Genomic DNA, 13,696 nt, shown 5'->3' with positions numbered 1-13,696 from the left:
TCATCCCCCGATTGAGCGTTCTCTTGGATTATCCGCGCCCTCAGACACACCGTTCGGGCACATCGGCGTGTCGCCACCGTCCATGACCCACGGATGAGAGTAATGCCAGCATTGGTCTCTGAACGCCACTGATTAGCCAAAAATAGGGGTAAAATTATGCAGTTTTTAGCCCTTGTCGTTGTAAATTTTAGCTTATACAATAAAATTTATAAAACCTCACTTAAGATGCACATGATGAGTGAAGGTATCGTCCTAGGGAGGCTAGTAAGGAGTTCAATTCGATGATTTTCTACAATTAGGACCACTTAATATTCAATGAGGATCAATTTAACCTAATTGGAAAGAATATTGAGAAAGGGAGGTAGAGGAGATGAGAAGAGTAGAAGAATTTAGGCGATTCTAAGTTGAATTAGTTGATCCAAAGAAGAGGATCAAGGGATTCACGTTAGAGGGAATTAAGAAGAAGATTTTTTACTTGGTTTGTTTGTCTTGCAGATTAACTAATTCAGACCTGATTACAACACTATTTGATAAAGATAAAAGAAACTAAAGTTTTAATACCGTAGAATTCAAAGTTAATTTTTTTAGAGTTTTCTTTTCTTTGGGAATGCAGTTGAATTCCTAGTTTAATCCCTCAATTTCTCCTCTCAATCCTAATCAGGGCTTGTACATGCCGCTCAAGCCAAGCGATTAAGAAGTTCAGATCAGAATCAAGAAGAAGAAACAAGAAATTGAACTAATTTCATTCAAAATGCACCAAAATTCAAATACAATGAAGGGAAATGTACCAAACAAGTTGATCCAGGCTGGGGCTCCTCTCTGTCTTGCAGCTGTGATAGAGAACCATCAAGAATGACCCCCTCTTCTCGAAATTTGGCTTTTGTACCTAGGTAAAATGAAAAAAATGACCATTTTACCCCTAATCAATAATTCGTTAATATCTATCAATATGATCTCAATGATCCAACCATACAGATAGAAAGAGGGGATCATTACGAGCAAATCCATAACAAAATCATCTCAATCGGACTTCTGGATCAAAAGTTATGAATAAATGAATTTAAACCAATATTAACCATTGGATTTAAATCATTTATTCATATTTATATGTTTTTTTTCGAGCGCTGAGGTGTCTTCCGCTGATTGGACGATGACTCTTCAACTCCTCCAGGCGGGCGCATCCTCCTTGCTCCACGTACCCCCCTGGCGAAAATAAGAAAAAAAATAGAAAATTTAAAAGTCGCGTTTTGCATACGTTTTGATACGCATGTACGTGTGTGTTTCTTCTTCGCCTTGTCCTTTGATAGTTTGCCACGTCACCGGCTTTACACACGCATTGTATGTGCTGTGCGGGTGGTGACGTTACCTCCCACCGCGGGCGCTCATTAAGCGTCGTTGGATTATCATCCGACGGTCACAGTGGAGCCACGTCGCCAGACCGAAAGAATCCCTGGAATTTTGTCAGAAGGACCCTCTTAAAAACTGGCATTGCTATATGACGCCGCCCACAGGTAATTGCATATATACCCTATGCGCATTCTCTCTCCTCCATTTTTTTCTTAAACATTAAAACAAATAATCAATCATTTGCAATTAAACCCTGAAACATTTTAAATCATATCTTTATGCCTGCAGTCACGACCGAGAGCCGTTTTCAGGGTCTTTTTGCAACAAAACTTTGAAAAAAGGCCCTTCAAAGTTCAGAAATTATGTCAATACTTTTTTTCTCTTATAAATATATCTTTTTTTTCTTAGAATAAATGCATTTCCTCTTCAAATAAATCTCAGAAAAATCCTAAAAAATCATAAAAAATTCTAGAAAATTCTAGAAAATTCACTGATTCATCCCTGTACTGATAAATCTCAAAATTAAATATTAAAATTGCCATTTTCATTCAAAAATACTTATTTCGAGCTCCAATAAATCCTTTAAAATTCATAGAATTAACAGAAAATTAGGGAAAAATAAGAAATGACTTGAAAACAATATTTTCATGTAAATATATGATAACAACCCCATTTTAAGCTCTTTAAATGCATAAAATTGTGTTAATAACATGAAATAAAGACCGCATTTAGGGTGTTATCAGCCACCATGGTCCCTAGATGTCACCACATTGGCGCACACAGTTGTTGACCCATCGGTCGACCCGCCTAACCGGTCATTGATCAGTCAATCAGCCCCTCTCGATCAACGACCGTGCGCAGGACCCGTCACCCTTGATCCGTGCGTGCAATGTTCGTGATGTGACATGTGCGTGGAAGCGGTACTCAACTGCTCCTTCGTGCATCCCATCTCTGCCCCATGCAGACTCCTGGACCAGACAACGTTGGGGGACGCTGACGTAGCCTTTGGTTGGATTCTATGTGCGTCCCCACCGAACAGTCAACAAATCTGGCAACCCCACCGGACGGATGTCGAATGCATTTGCAACGCAAGATTCCTTGTCGTCTGGGTCAGCATGATCGACCAACGCTTGCTTCCGCAAGCTCTTCAGCGGCATCCACGCGGATTGAATCATCTTCACCCAGCCTGTCCTTGACCGTTGAGCAATCTGTCATTGGTCAACATTGTCGATTACTATCGCCGGTGTCGTTCACTGATTCCCCAACGGGTGGAACCACGATGTGTCCTCCCAGCCTTGCCACATACTTTCTTGCTCGGAGTCATTCATAGCCGCTGTCATCTCTACTCGGGCCAATCCTGCAAAAGGATTCTCTCTTGCTGAGCCCCGCCGACCACTCGAGGAGGCTTGCCGCTGCCCCTGTCGTTTCTACCAGCCGCCCTGCGCGTGTTCTCACAATCCCACACTCCTCTTTCTCATCCAACCTCCATTGATCGCTCCTACGCTGTGTCATTGCCGTCAATCGAGCCAGGCCAAACCCTTTACCGGCACAGCTATCACTACACCAACCCGATTCAGAACTTGCACCCTCGAAGACTCTAACGACGAACGCCGCCACCAAAGAGGTACACCGTTCTCCTTGCTCATTTGTTATATTACTTTATATAGTATATTTTTGACTGCAATCCTCTGCACTCGGGTTAGTTAAGATGAGAGAAAATTATCGAGAAAACTACGTCAGGAGTGATTTTCTAGGTACGGGTTGAACCGTCCGTTGCATGCAAGCCCCTACGGAATTATTTCGTTCGGCATTGTAGTCACCGTCGTCACTCCGACGAGGGTCAGAAGGTCACCGCCATCGTCATCGATTGCCCGCCTAGAGCTAAAAAATCAGCGAATTCCCCCAAGTCGGACCTGTAGCTGCTCTCCACCTTGGTCATTTGGCACTCAAGTAGTTACATTCACTTAGTGAATTACCCATTGGATGACGCCATCGACGATGTCCGACACCATTTTTGGTATCAGAGCCAGGTTGTAGACGCCCACTGCACGTCGTCGTACCCTCTCATCATAACATCTGCATACATCTATTTTCAAAAACCCATAAGGGTGTCCCATCGCGGAACTGGCCATGGTCGTCGAGACATGATCAAGTAGAAGGATGCACTCTGAAGGTTAGCCTTCACCGTGATGAGATGAGTTGTCGGTGCTCGAAAGGGTCGGTCCTATACGACTCTTAGAGCCCTGTCCCATCATGCCCAAAGGTGGTGCATCATCGCTTGACGACGTCTGACACCAGTAGTTGCACGTTTAATCAGTAGTACCGCAACCATCCTCTATCAAATGCCCGCCGCGTCAATCGACGCTGGTACCATACTGTCATCTGCATGCACTGCCTGCGCGCCCCTCAACATGCCGCAGGTCCTTCGCATGCCCCCGTGTGTCGGTCCAGTCACACACGTGGAGGCTCACACCTGAGCCGCTGTTATCGCTGCCCATACCCACGCTCCACACTAATCCCAGAGCTTTCCATCTTCACTCGTCCCAACTGCTCAATCGTGCACCCCTCCCAGGCTGCAACGCTCGCTACTACACCGACCCATAGTGCCGCGCTAACTAGACTTGGCCGGTATTTGAGCCGCCCTGTTGTCGCTCGTCGCTCCTCCTCGCCTCGTCTACCTCTAGTGTCCATTCTGGCGCTGTGACTCCATCACCTGTTGAGCGATGTTGTGCTCACCTTCGGTACGCCTCCGCCCTATCTACCTGCATCGCCCTTGCACCGACAAAGACTCCGAAAACGATCGACACCGCCGATGAGGTACATCGTTCACCTTGCTCGTCTGTTATATTACGTTTTTCAATATATTTTTCGCCTGCACTTCACCGTGCTCTGGTTAGCTTAGGTGAGATTTTAATTCTCAAAAACTACGAGTTGAGTGAGCTTCTAGGTACAGTCCGAGCCCATCAGTTATGTGCGAGCGCCAACGGAATTATTCCATTCGACGTCGTAGTCGCCATTGTCACTCTGACGAGGGTCAGAAGGTCACCGTCATCATCAGAAGTCACCATCTCAGAGCTCGAAGCTCGATGAATCCCCACGAGTCAGGGCATGCGCATACGTCCACCTAGGATTCAACACATCGCGTTGTTTCATCCCCTTAGGGAATTATCCGTTGGACAACGTCCACGACGACATCCGACATCATCTTGGTATCATAGCATCATCTGGATATCCACCGGACGATGTCACCGACGACATTCGGCATCACGTTGAACATCGATAGTGGGAATTCCTAAATGATACTATACCAACCTGTCAATTAGGTTGGTTCACATCATCATTGTTTAAGTATTACTTATATATGAGACACCAAAGATGTCTTGTTGATAATATTCCTTAAGTATTCCTTATATATGCTGTATTTGTGCTATGCACAATAAGTTCATACTCATACAATTCAAAACGTCGGTGCAGAAAGAAGTTAACGAGGATGATACAATTCAAAACTCAAAGAAGATGATATGTTGAAGTCCTTCTTACCAAGGTATTGAAATATTGATGAAGAGTTCTCCGATAATTTTAGAACACATCATCACTAACTCAGATGACCAATTAGGATTTGACAGTTTACTATATCCTAAGTCGTTGAAGTGTTGAAGCACTAACTTGTTGATGTGTTGAAGGAGCCTCAAGTAGATGAGGGATTATAGGTACATAGTAATCGATGGAAAACATGTTTCATGAGGGAGTAAATTTACGCATGTGTATCTTCAAGAGCACGAGGTGTAGCTTGGCCCCCCATAGATTGGAAAGTCAAATTATTGATTGGGTTTTATTGATCTATGATTAATTAAATTATATGATAATATAGGAAACTAATTTTTAAGGCCAATAATGGTTATTGGACCATTAGATTCATTAACTAGAATTATACATAGGCCAGAAGATATATGTGCAAATGGTCTTTCAGATGATGTAAGATACAGTAGAGTCAGGGATTTTATGAAATTTTCCAATTAGTATAATTCGGGGAATGCTTTAAATAAAGTTTACCTGAGCCAGAATTTTTTTAGTGCTCTAGCTTCTTCTACCTTATCCCTTTGGCTCCTTCTACCTTAGGTGTAAAGATGATGGAGTAAGAATGAGGTTCAGCAAGATGGAAGGGATCCAACATATCATGGATCTTTTGGATACATCTAGAGGCAGAACACTTCATAAGGTCAACATGTCTAGCTGAAGAAATCATGGATCCAATCCATTTTGGAGGTGATTAGAACAATTTTTTTAAAAATTTTATTTTGATTCTGTTTAAAGTCTTCAGCAGCACCAATCCTGTAGTTTCATCCAGATCAAGTCCATAGAACCCTACTTCATTTGGGGGGGAAGGGGTTTGGTTGTGAAGATGAGCGTGTCCCTTAAGATCTTTGTCATGGTTGTTTGTTTGTTGACTTGGTAGACTGATTGAAGAGAATCAACTCAAACTGAACCAAATGGGATCAAACTGGTTTGAGCAGAATGGTGCCTGGTGTCAGTGCTCCCCACTACCACTATCCACTTATCCACAACAACATTTAATGCCCCCTTAAGTTTTTTTTAAAAAAGTTTTAATTCTTTAAATTTATCTAACATTTTTAAACTATATAACATGAAAACAAATGATTTCTACAAATACTTAAACTATTTACTAGTCATCTTCTACTTGATTGAATTAAGTTATTAGTAAAGTATCTAAAAATTACATAAGTTTACTTTTTAAAATAATATTTAAGATATATTGTCACAAAAGATCACTGATCTAGTACCTAATCTCTATGGTTCTACACTAATAAGTGCCTTCAAAGAAATTATTCAAAATATTGTTTCTTAAATTCGAACATGAAAGTGACTGTTTTGACCCCATTTTATGATTTATCAATACAAAACATGAAAATGAGTCTCAAGTCCGATGTTATTACAAGTCCACAAAAGTGATTATGTGATTAAGATGAGATTGTATAAGAGGAGACTGCTAAGGAAAGGGTGCAATTAGGTATTTAGGTAGTGGATATAGTGCAGAATACTTTTTCTGAGGGCCTTTTTGCAAATCTGTGATATATAGAATGATATATTACAGTTTAATTGTTAACCATTACCTGTTGATAAACAAAAAATAAGACATGAAACACCACATAATTTAAGACCATTTTTGGGATCAATTTACTTGTATTATCTTCATTTTGGTATGATTTCTCATTTTAAGTATTAAATGGGACGTTTGATCAAACCAACACTTTTTAACATAGTGTTTTGCATTATTTACCAGCCATTAAGTCTAATTGAAAATATGTTAATTTTTAAAAATTCTTCTCTTTAGTAGTTTTTTAAATATTTTGCAGGGATGATGCCAATATTTAAGAAGTAAAAATAAGGGATTGTGCCAATGGCTGAACAGCTGTTTGGGGCAGCACGCGCAAGAAAGCCCATAAAATTGTAGGCCTATAGCACTTAGAGAGTGGCCCCCACACGCTTTCATGGGGCGAGTGTTTATTTATTCTTTTCTATGACATCGTACACAATTTATGTAGAATTACTTATATTAGAATATTTTGATCTGGGATTAATCATGATATTTTTCAGTTTCAGAGTGGTACGACCGAGCCGAGAATTTTAGAAATGGATCACGGCCCCATGGGCCACATTCAGAAGAGAATTTGAAAGAAATTATGACTGGACTTTGAGCCAAAATGGCCCAAAGCCCGTGTCATAATGAGATGACTCAAGTGGGGGGATATAATCTCAACTGTTCAATATTCTGAAAGAAGATTGGATGACAATATTTAAAACACATAATTTCAGTATTATATCTTTTTTTTCTAGGCCCTGATTGGCTGTGGGTGAGGACGGCGAGACCCAATGACAGATGAATCACGAGGGTGAACGCTAACATGGCATGCTGATGAGGACACTAACATGGAAAAGGTAGGTTCGCCAAAATAAGACGGGTCCATGGCTACAATTTAGTTTCAGCCGTCAAACCATTTATTAGGAGATCGGACGACCACGGGCAGATTTGTCCATATCCGTTGTTGGCCATCAACACCGTCGGCCAAATGGCAATTTTTGGCCACTAGGGACAGCCAACTGTGATCTGACGGACCTGGGAGGGTCCTGATGCTGGAATAATTCATTAATCGCTATCGGAGGTCCTCCTAAGGGTCTAGAAAGATCTTGAAAGCCCCCTGTTACACATCTTCTGATCCATCTTTTTGGCAGCAATGTGAGACCCAACTGAACCTCGTCTAACCAAATCAGAGACTGTACACCTCCAAGAAGGCTTGGCTCACTCAGGAAGGCACTAAATAAGAAATAGAATATCCCGTAAGCGCACTAGCACGGAGGAGGCTAGTTGAGACACACGTTGAAGTTAGGGGCTGACGAATGTCACATAAACTGCCAAATTAGGGTGCTTCCGGTGATCATCTAAAACATTTTTGGCAGATATCTAGTTTATATTTGTGTTTATGTGCTGATGTTTGGTAGAAATCCATGATGTTTGGTAGCTTCTTTGAGATATTTTCACAAACAGCTTCTGGGCACCAATAGTTTCAACTTATTTTATCCCAATTTTATGGTATTAAACAAAATTAAAATACCAATTAAATATTTCCACATATATATATATATATATATATATATATATATATATATATATCATATTTCTATTATTTTAAGCTAACCATAACTATAAAACAGTAAACATACATACTTATATTACTCTTAATTATCTTCTCAAACCTTCTATCTTCTCTAACCTCTCTTTATTGATCTAGTTAATTAAACTATCTTAAATATTCATCCTATCTATCTACTTAATTCTCATATAAATTAGATAATCATTAACTTCTCCCTATATTTCTTACTCTTGAAATTTAAAAGTGTGCGCACACATACACGCATATCTCTTCTTCTATAACTCAACTAATAATCCCTTCTTTCAGCTATCATAAGTTTTAGTTCTTTCTTCTTCATTCTTCTTCTTAGCTCTTACTAAATCCTTTCAATAATTTAATTCTCACACCTTATTAACACAAAATAGTATTCACTATCTAACTTGATCTTAATATCCATCATTATTATATCCATATTGTATCTTACATTTATCGTAATATTAATTAAATAAATAACCTTCTTAATCTTGTATTAAGAATAATCTATTACTATTCTATCTATCTTACTCGTCTTATATATCTCTTCTATTACCAATCTTAGTATCATAATTTAATCTAAAACTGCAAATCTAATTCATAATGTCACTTTCTTACTAACTTAAAAATAAATGAACAATATTAATCGTAATATATTGATCTTATCTTATCACTATCCCAACACTCCCTTTCACTACTCTCTATCACTGGAAACTAGTAGTTATTATACATATAATCTTAATTCTTTTTAACTATAACTCAACAATTAAACTCACCTCTAAAGGCCAGTCCTTGTGAAGACGACCTCACTCCTATACATTGGAGGGAGTTTTTAATAATTAGTAAATTTATTTTATTGAGGCAAATTAAAAGTGCAACAACACTAAAATTAACGTCCTAAGTTGCCAATGCCACTTATCATCTGGGAGTCTTGCATGGATGAAAGATAATTCACAAATTCAAACTCATGATTGTAAAATTTCCATGATAGAGTTTACATATTCCTTTATACTTCTTATAGCTTGAGGTATAACTTGGAGCCTCGTGAGCTTGAAACTCAACTTATGAATTTAGTTTTACTGAACCGTGATCAATTAATATCTATCTTGATATAGTTAATAAAGAAGGTATGCCAAAAAGGACTGGGTCATTAAAATTATTAGCAAGACTGATAAATTGGGCTAGAGGGTCACATGCATGATATTTCAAGATATTGGTGAGTACACTCTAATTTTGAGGAGTTATGCAAAAGTTGCGAGTAGTGTAAATAGGGGAGGGTGCTTAATCTTGGACACCAATGCATGCTTGACTTGAATTCCCCCTTTATCTTACCTTGCTATCTCAAAGATTTATTCAACTAAAACTTAATGGTGAGCAGATCCCCTTGTATTTCATGTAGAAATGTCTAAGGGAATGATAAGGAGATTTCTAAACCCTAATTTAGGTTAAATAAGTCATTTTAAGGCTCTAATTGATGTCAGAATATTTTCAAAATTATATTTCCTTATAATATGTTAAGGGTTGATTCCACAAGGAGAAGGTAATGAGAGAGAAAACTACAAATAAATATATTTTAAAACATTTATTAGTTGATTTTATATTTTCCCATATTTTATAGCTATCTCCTAAAGAGAAAATCAACAAAATAAAGGAAAGCTAGTCAAAATTATTTTTAATTAATTAAATGAATATTTTGTTATTTATACTAATTTATAATAATTTATTATGATTTTAAAGAATCTTTTGGTATTTTTTATGGCAAGAAATAAAATTTAAGTACAAATTAGACTTTAGGCCGCCCTTCCTATGGAAAAATTTCCTGGTGGTGGTGGGACGCTAGGCAACATAATTGGGAGAAATGGGTGGTAGATGAAAAATGTTGTAACTTTTGCTACATGAGGAATTGTTGAGTGCCGTTTGTTGTGTTGGAAAGCTTGAAGTGTAAGATATATATTGGAATATTCATTTAGATAAATAAGAAAGACAATTCAAATGAAAAGTGAGAAAAAATTTATGAGATCACACAAACCTTGTTGTCACTTCCCCAACGGGCTAAGGGGTGCTGTTTCTCCCAGAATCTTGATCAATCTTGAACTCTATCTCTCTCTCTCTCTATCTCACTCTTGTAGAAAAATAATTGATCAAGGAAATATGATGCACTAGACCTCTAAAAACAAGTTGGGAGCAAAAATCCAAGATGAGATACAAATAGAGGGAAGAAGAGATTAAATAAAAGTACCCTGACTCTCCTAGCCATTGGATTTAATTTTAATGGTATGGGGGAAAGGATTACTTGATTTTCATCCTAGATCCATGTTACCTCCTTCCTAGATTTGAAAACAGGTCTTTCAACTTCAAATTGTGACCTGGTTCTTAAGGAGGTTTGAATGGGCTTCAAGATTGGGCTTCTTGCGTATTAGTCCTCTACTTATTGTCCATGAGATGTCTTGGATTTGTCATTTCCTCCCATCTGGGATCCAAAGTTTATTTATTATTATGATTTAATTTATAAATTTTTATGAATACATATTTTTTTTATATCTCTCCTACAAGGCCTATATATAGGCCATTCATGTAATGGACCAGTTGGTAATATTTTGGAATTATTTTTTTTTTCTCAAGAATTTCCCTAACTTCCCCTTTGTGGCTATCCAGGCCACCCGTTGACTCTGCTACCATTGAGAGGAGGCATCCTTGCCTGGACAACAGCTTGTTATCTCACCATCCGGCCATCACATCACATGGTGCCATCTCACTACATTGTCCCCTGTCTATAGTGTTGTGCCACAACATCACCCTGTGTTGGCCCCCAACCCTATTGTATTTTCCTACACCACCAAGGGCTGACACGCATACTACAGCATTGCCTCACCAATTTCCATCGGCTCTCATCACTATACAATCGATGCCGGCCCTGATTAGTGCACCATCCCATGTCGGCCCTCACCAATGTGCCATCCTGCAGTGGCCATTGTCACCATGTAGTAATGCATTGGCCATTGCAGCCATGATGTCCCGCGTCTATACACTTGTCTACTCACCATGCGACTGCACTGACTCATGCTGACCGACTACACGTGCAATCTCTAGTCCATTGCATGCCACTACTATAATCTTTCTAGTTTCAGCCTCTACGCACTGCATCCACCCTTTGTGCCTAGTATATCTTTTGGTTTAGGTTTCAGATCTGCGTTAGGCTTGTGGAAGTGCACATTAACTATCACTGCCATTAAATGCTTCTTGGACTTTCCACATCGGCCTGCCATGCTACATTAACACCACATGTCCACTCTTCCTTCTTGGTGATCCCAATTATTTTGCCCTAATTTATCTCATGTCTTTTTTTGACTTCTGTTGAATTTTGTAAAATAGGTAAGTAGATATGTTCATGTCTTCACTTAGTTTGCCGTTCAAGATTTTGGATTTGGGGCTTGATTTTAACCGGAGGGATATTAAGATAGTACCCTCACCCTTTACCGAGAAAATCGGCTACATCATCACGATTTTCACCAGATTCATAGGTTCAAATCAATAATGCTGATTTCTGCCTTTTTTATCCAACCCTAGTTTGCCCTTAAGTGTTCCAGACCCTTATCAGTCCTAGTCATCCTGCATCAGACTTCTTCAAGTGCCCCTCACCCATTTTCTCCTTGCTTTCTCTCCCATCTTGATGTCAATTAAAACATTAAAGTGTGATGGTGGATCAGTAACATGGCTCACAGAGATGCAGGAGATTTAGTGTACCATGGATTGTGAGTATACATCTAGAGGCTGGAGAGTTGAACCTCCCACAACTTGTACTTATTGAGAAATTGAGAAATCATAAATTCAATTCATGTACAAGTGTTTGAATCATACCTGCTAATCCGATGTCCACCCCTCCTCATATTGTGCTAGAATGATACTTCGTACTGATCTTGATAGTGTACCAAACAAATCGGGAGGTGGAGCCACAATAGTACCAATAAATCTAATTATTTCAAGAAAAAACCTTACATTATTCAAAATTTTAAATATTTTAGAGATTCACCATGACTCCATTTTTTTCATCCGTTGCAAGAGTCTTATATGGATCATATCAATCATGGTCTGGGACACAACACGATAGTTGATATGAATAATGGTTTCAATATCCTTATCAATACTTGACAGCATGCACAACATCCGCAACTGACTATTTGATCCAATATCTATATTTTCTCTCCTCTCTCATGCTGATATAATATCCACTACAACTATCAGGTATCTATATCGGATGCCAATGATGATATCATTATCCAAACCCTATTATAACCTAAGATTGTTGGACAAACCACAAATTCTCATCCATTTTGTTTTAATCCGTCAATGTCAACATCTTGAGTAGTTGGCTGATGACTGTCGCTGCAGTAGTCATGCCCAGGTTGCCACCGTCACACCCACATAGCCAACATCATGCATGTGCCTCTATCACACCTGCACCACCACCATCATGCCCATGCCACTAGCTGCTTGCATCACCACTGTCACACCACTTTATCGGCTCCTTGATTTTACCACGGGCTGCATTGTCGCTTGCCTGTGCTGCGTCCACCCCTGTTTCTGCCACCAACATCGCCACCCACAGCGCCGCTGTCTGGCCCCACCATTGATGTCCTCGCTGCCAATGAGTGCGCTGCCGTTGCCCACAATGCTGTGACTGCGCTGCTGCTGCTCGCGCCGCCATCCATCCTCAATGTTGTCGTACACGTTGTCGCTGCCTGAACTGTCGACGCCACCGTCATGAACACTTCTCCAACTCTCCGCACCGCCTTACCATCTTACCGTGCTGCACTAACACTAAAGGTCCACTCTCCCTCAGTTGTCCGCATTGTTTCTTTTGGTGTTTTCTTGCATGGTTTCTCCTCCGCCACCAGACTTAGTTAAATAGGTTAGTGGATTAGACTTGCGTATTCTCATGGTTGACTAATTAGATTTTTGAATCTGGAGCTTTCGTTCTCACCGCAGTGGTTGTAAGACAGTCCTCCCGTCCTCAACCAAGGAAAGGGACTGCACCATCATTATATTCTCTGGATTTATATATTGGATGCGATCCTATTAAACTGTGGTCTACTCTATCCATCCCTAGGAGGCCTTTAGTCGTTCCCACCAGCGTTAATACAATTCATCCTGCATCACTCTCTTGTTGACCAGGATGATGACTAAAAAAACTGAGGACGATTGTCTCGCGCGCGCGCGCTCTCTCCTTTTCTCCCTCGCGATCTTTCTCCCTTTCTCTCTTGCGCTCTCTCTCGTGAACTCTGTCTCTCGCAATCTCTCCCTTTCTTTCTCGCTCTCTGTCTCACTCTTGCTCGCGCTCTCCTTCTCTGATTCTCTGTTGTGCTCTCTCTCTCTCTCTCTCTCGCGCGCGCGCGCTCTCTTCCTTTCTTTCTCGCGCTCTCTGTCTCACTCTCGCTCGCGCTCTCCCTCTCCGACTCTCTTTTGTTCTCTCTCTCGCGCTCTCCCTCTCTGTCTCTCTTTTGTGCTCTCTATCGCGCTCTCTCCTTTTCTTTCTCGCGCTCTCTGTCTCACTCTCGCTCGTGCTTTCCCTCTCTGGCTCTCTTTTGTGCTCTCTCTCGCAATCTCTCCCTCGCGCTCTCTTCCTTTCTTTTTCGCTCGCACTCTCCCTCTCTGACTCTCTTTTGCGC

The sequence above is a fragment of the Wolffia australiana genome, chromosome 1 (assembly GCF_029677425.1).
Source record: "Wolffia australiana isolate 7733 chromosome 1, ASM2967742v1".
NCBI classification, from domain to species: domain Eukaryota; kingdom Viridiplantae; phylum Streptophyta; class Magnoliopsida; order Alismatales; family Araceae; genus Wolffia; species Wolffia australiana.
The sequence above is the reverse complement of the archived record's forward strand: the minus strand, read 5'-3'. Positions refer to the sequence as shown.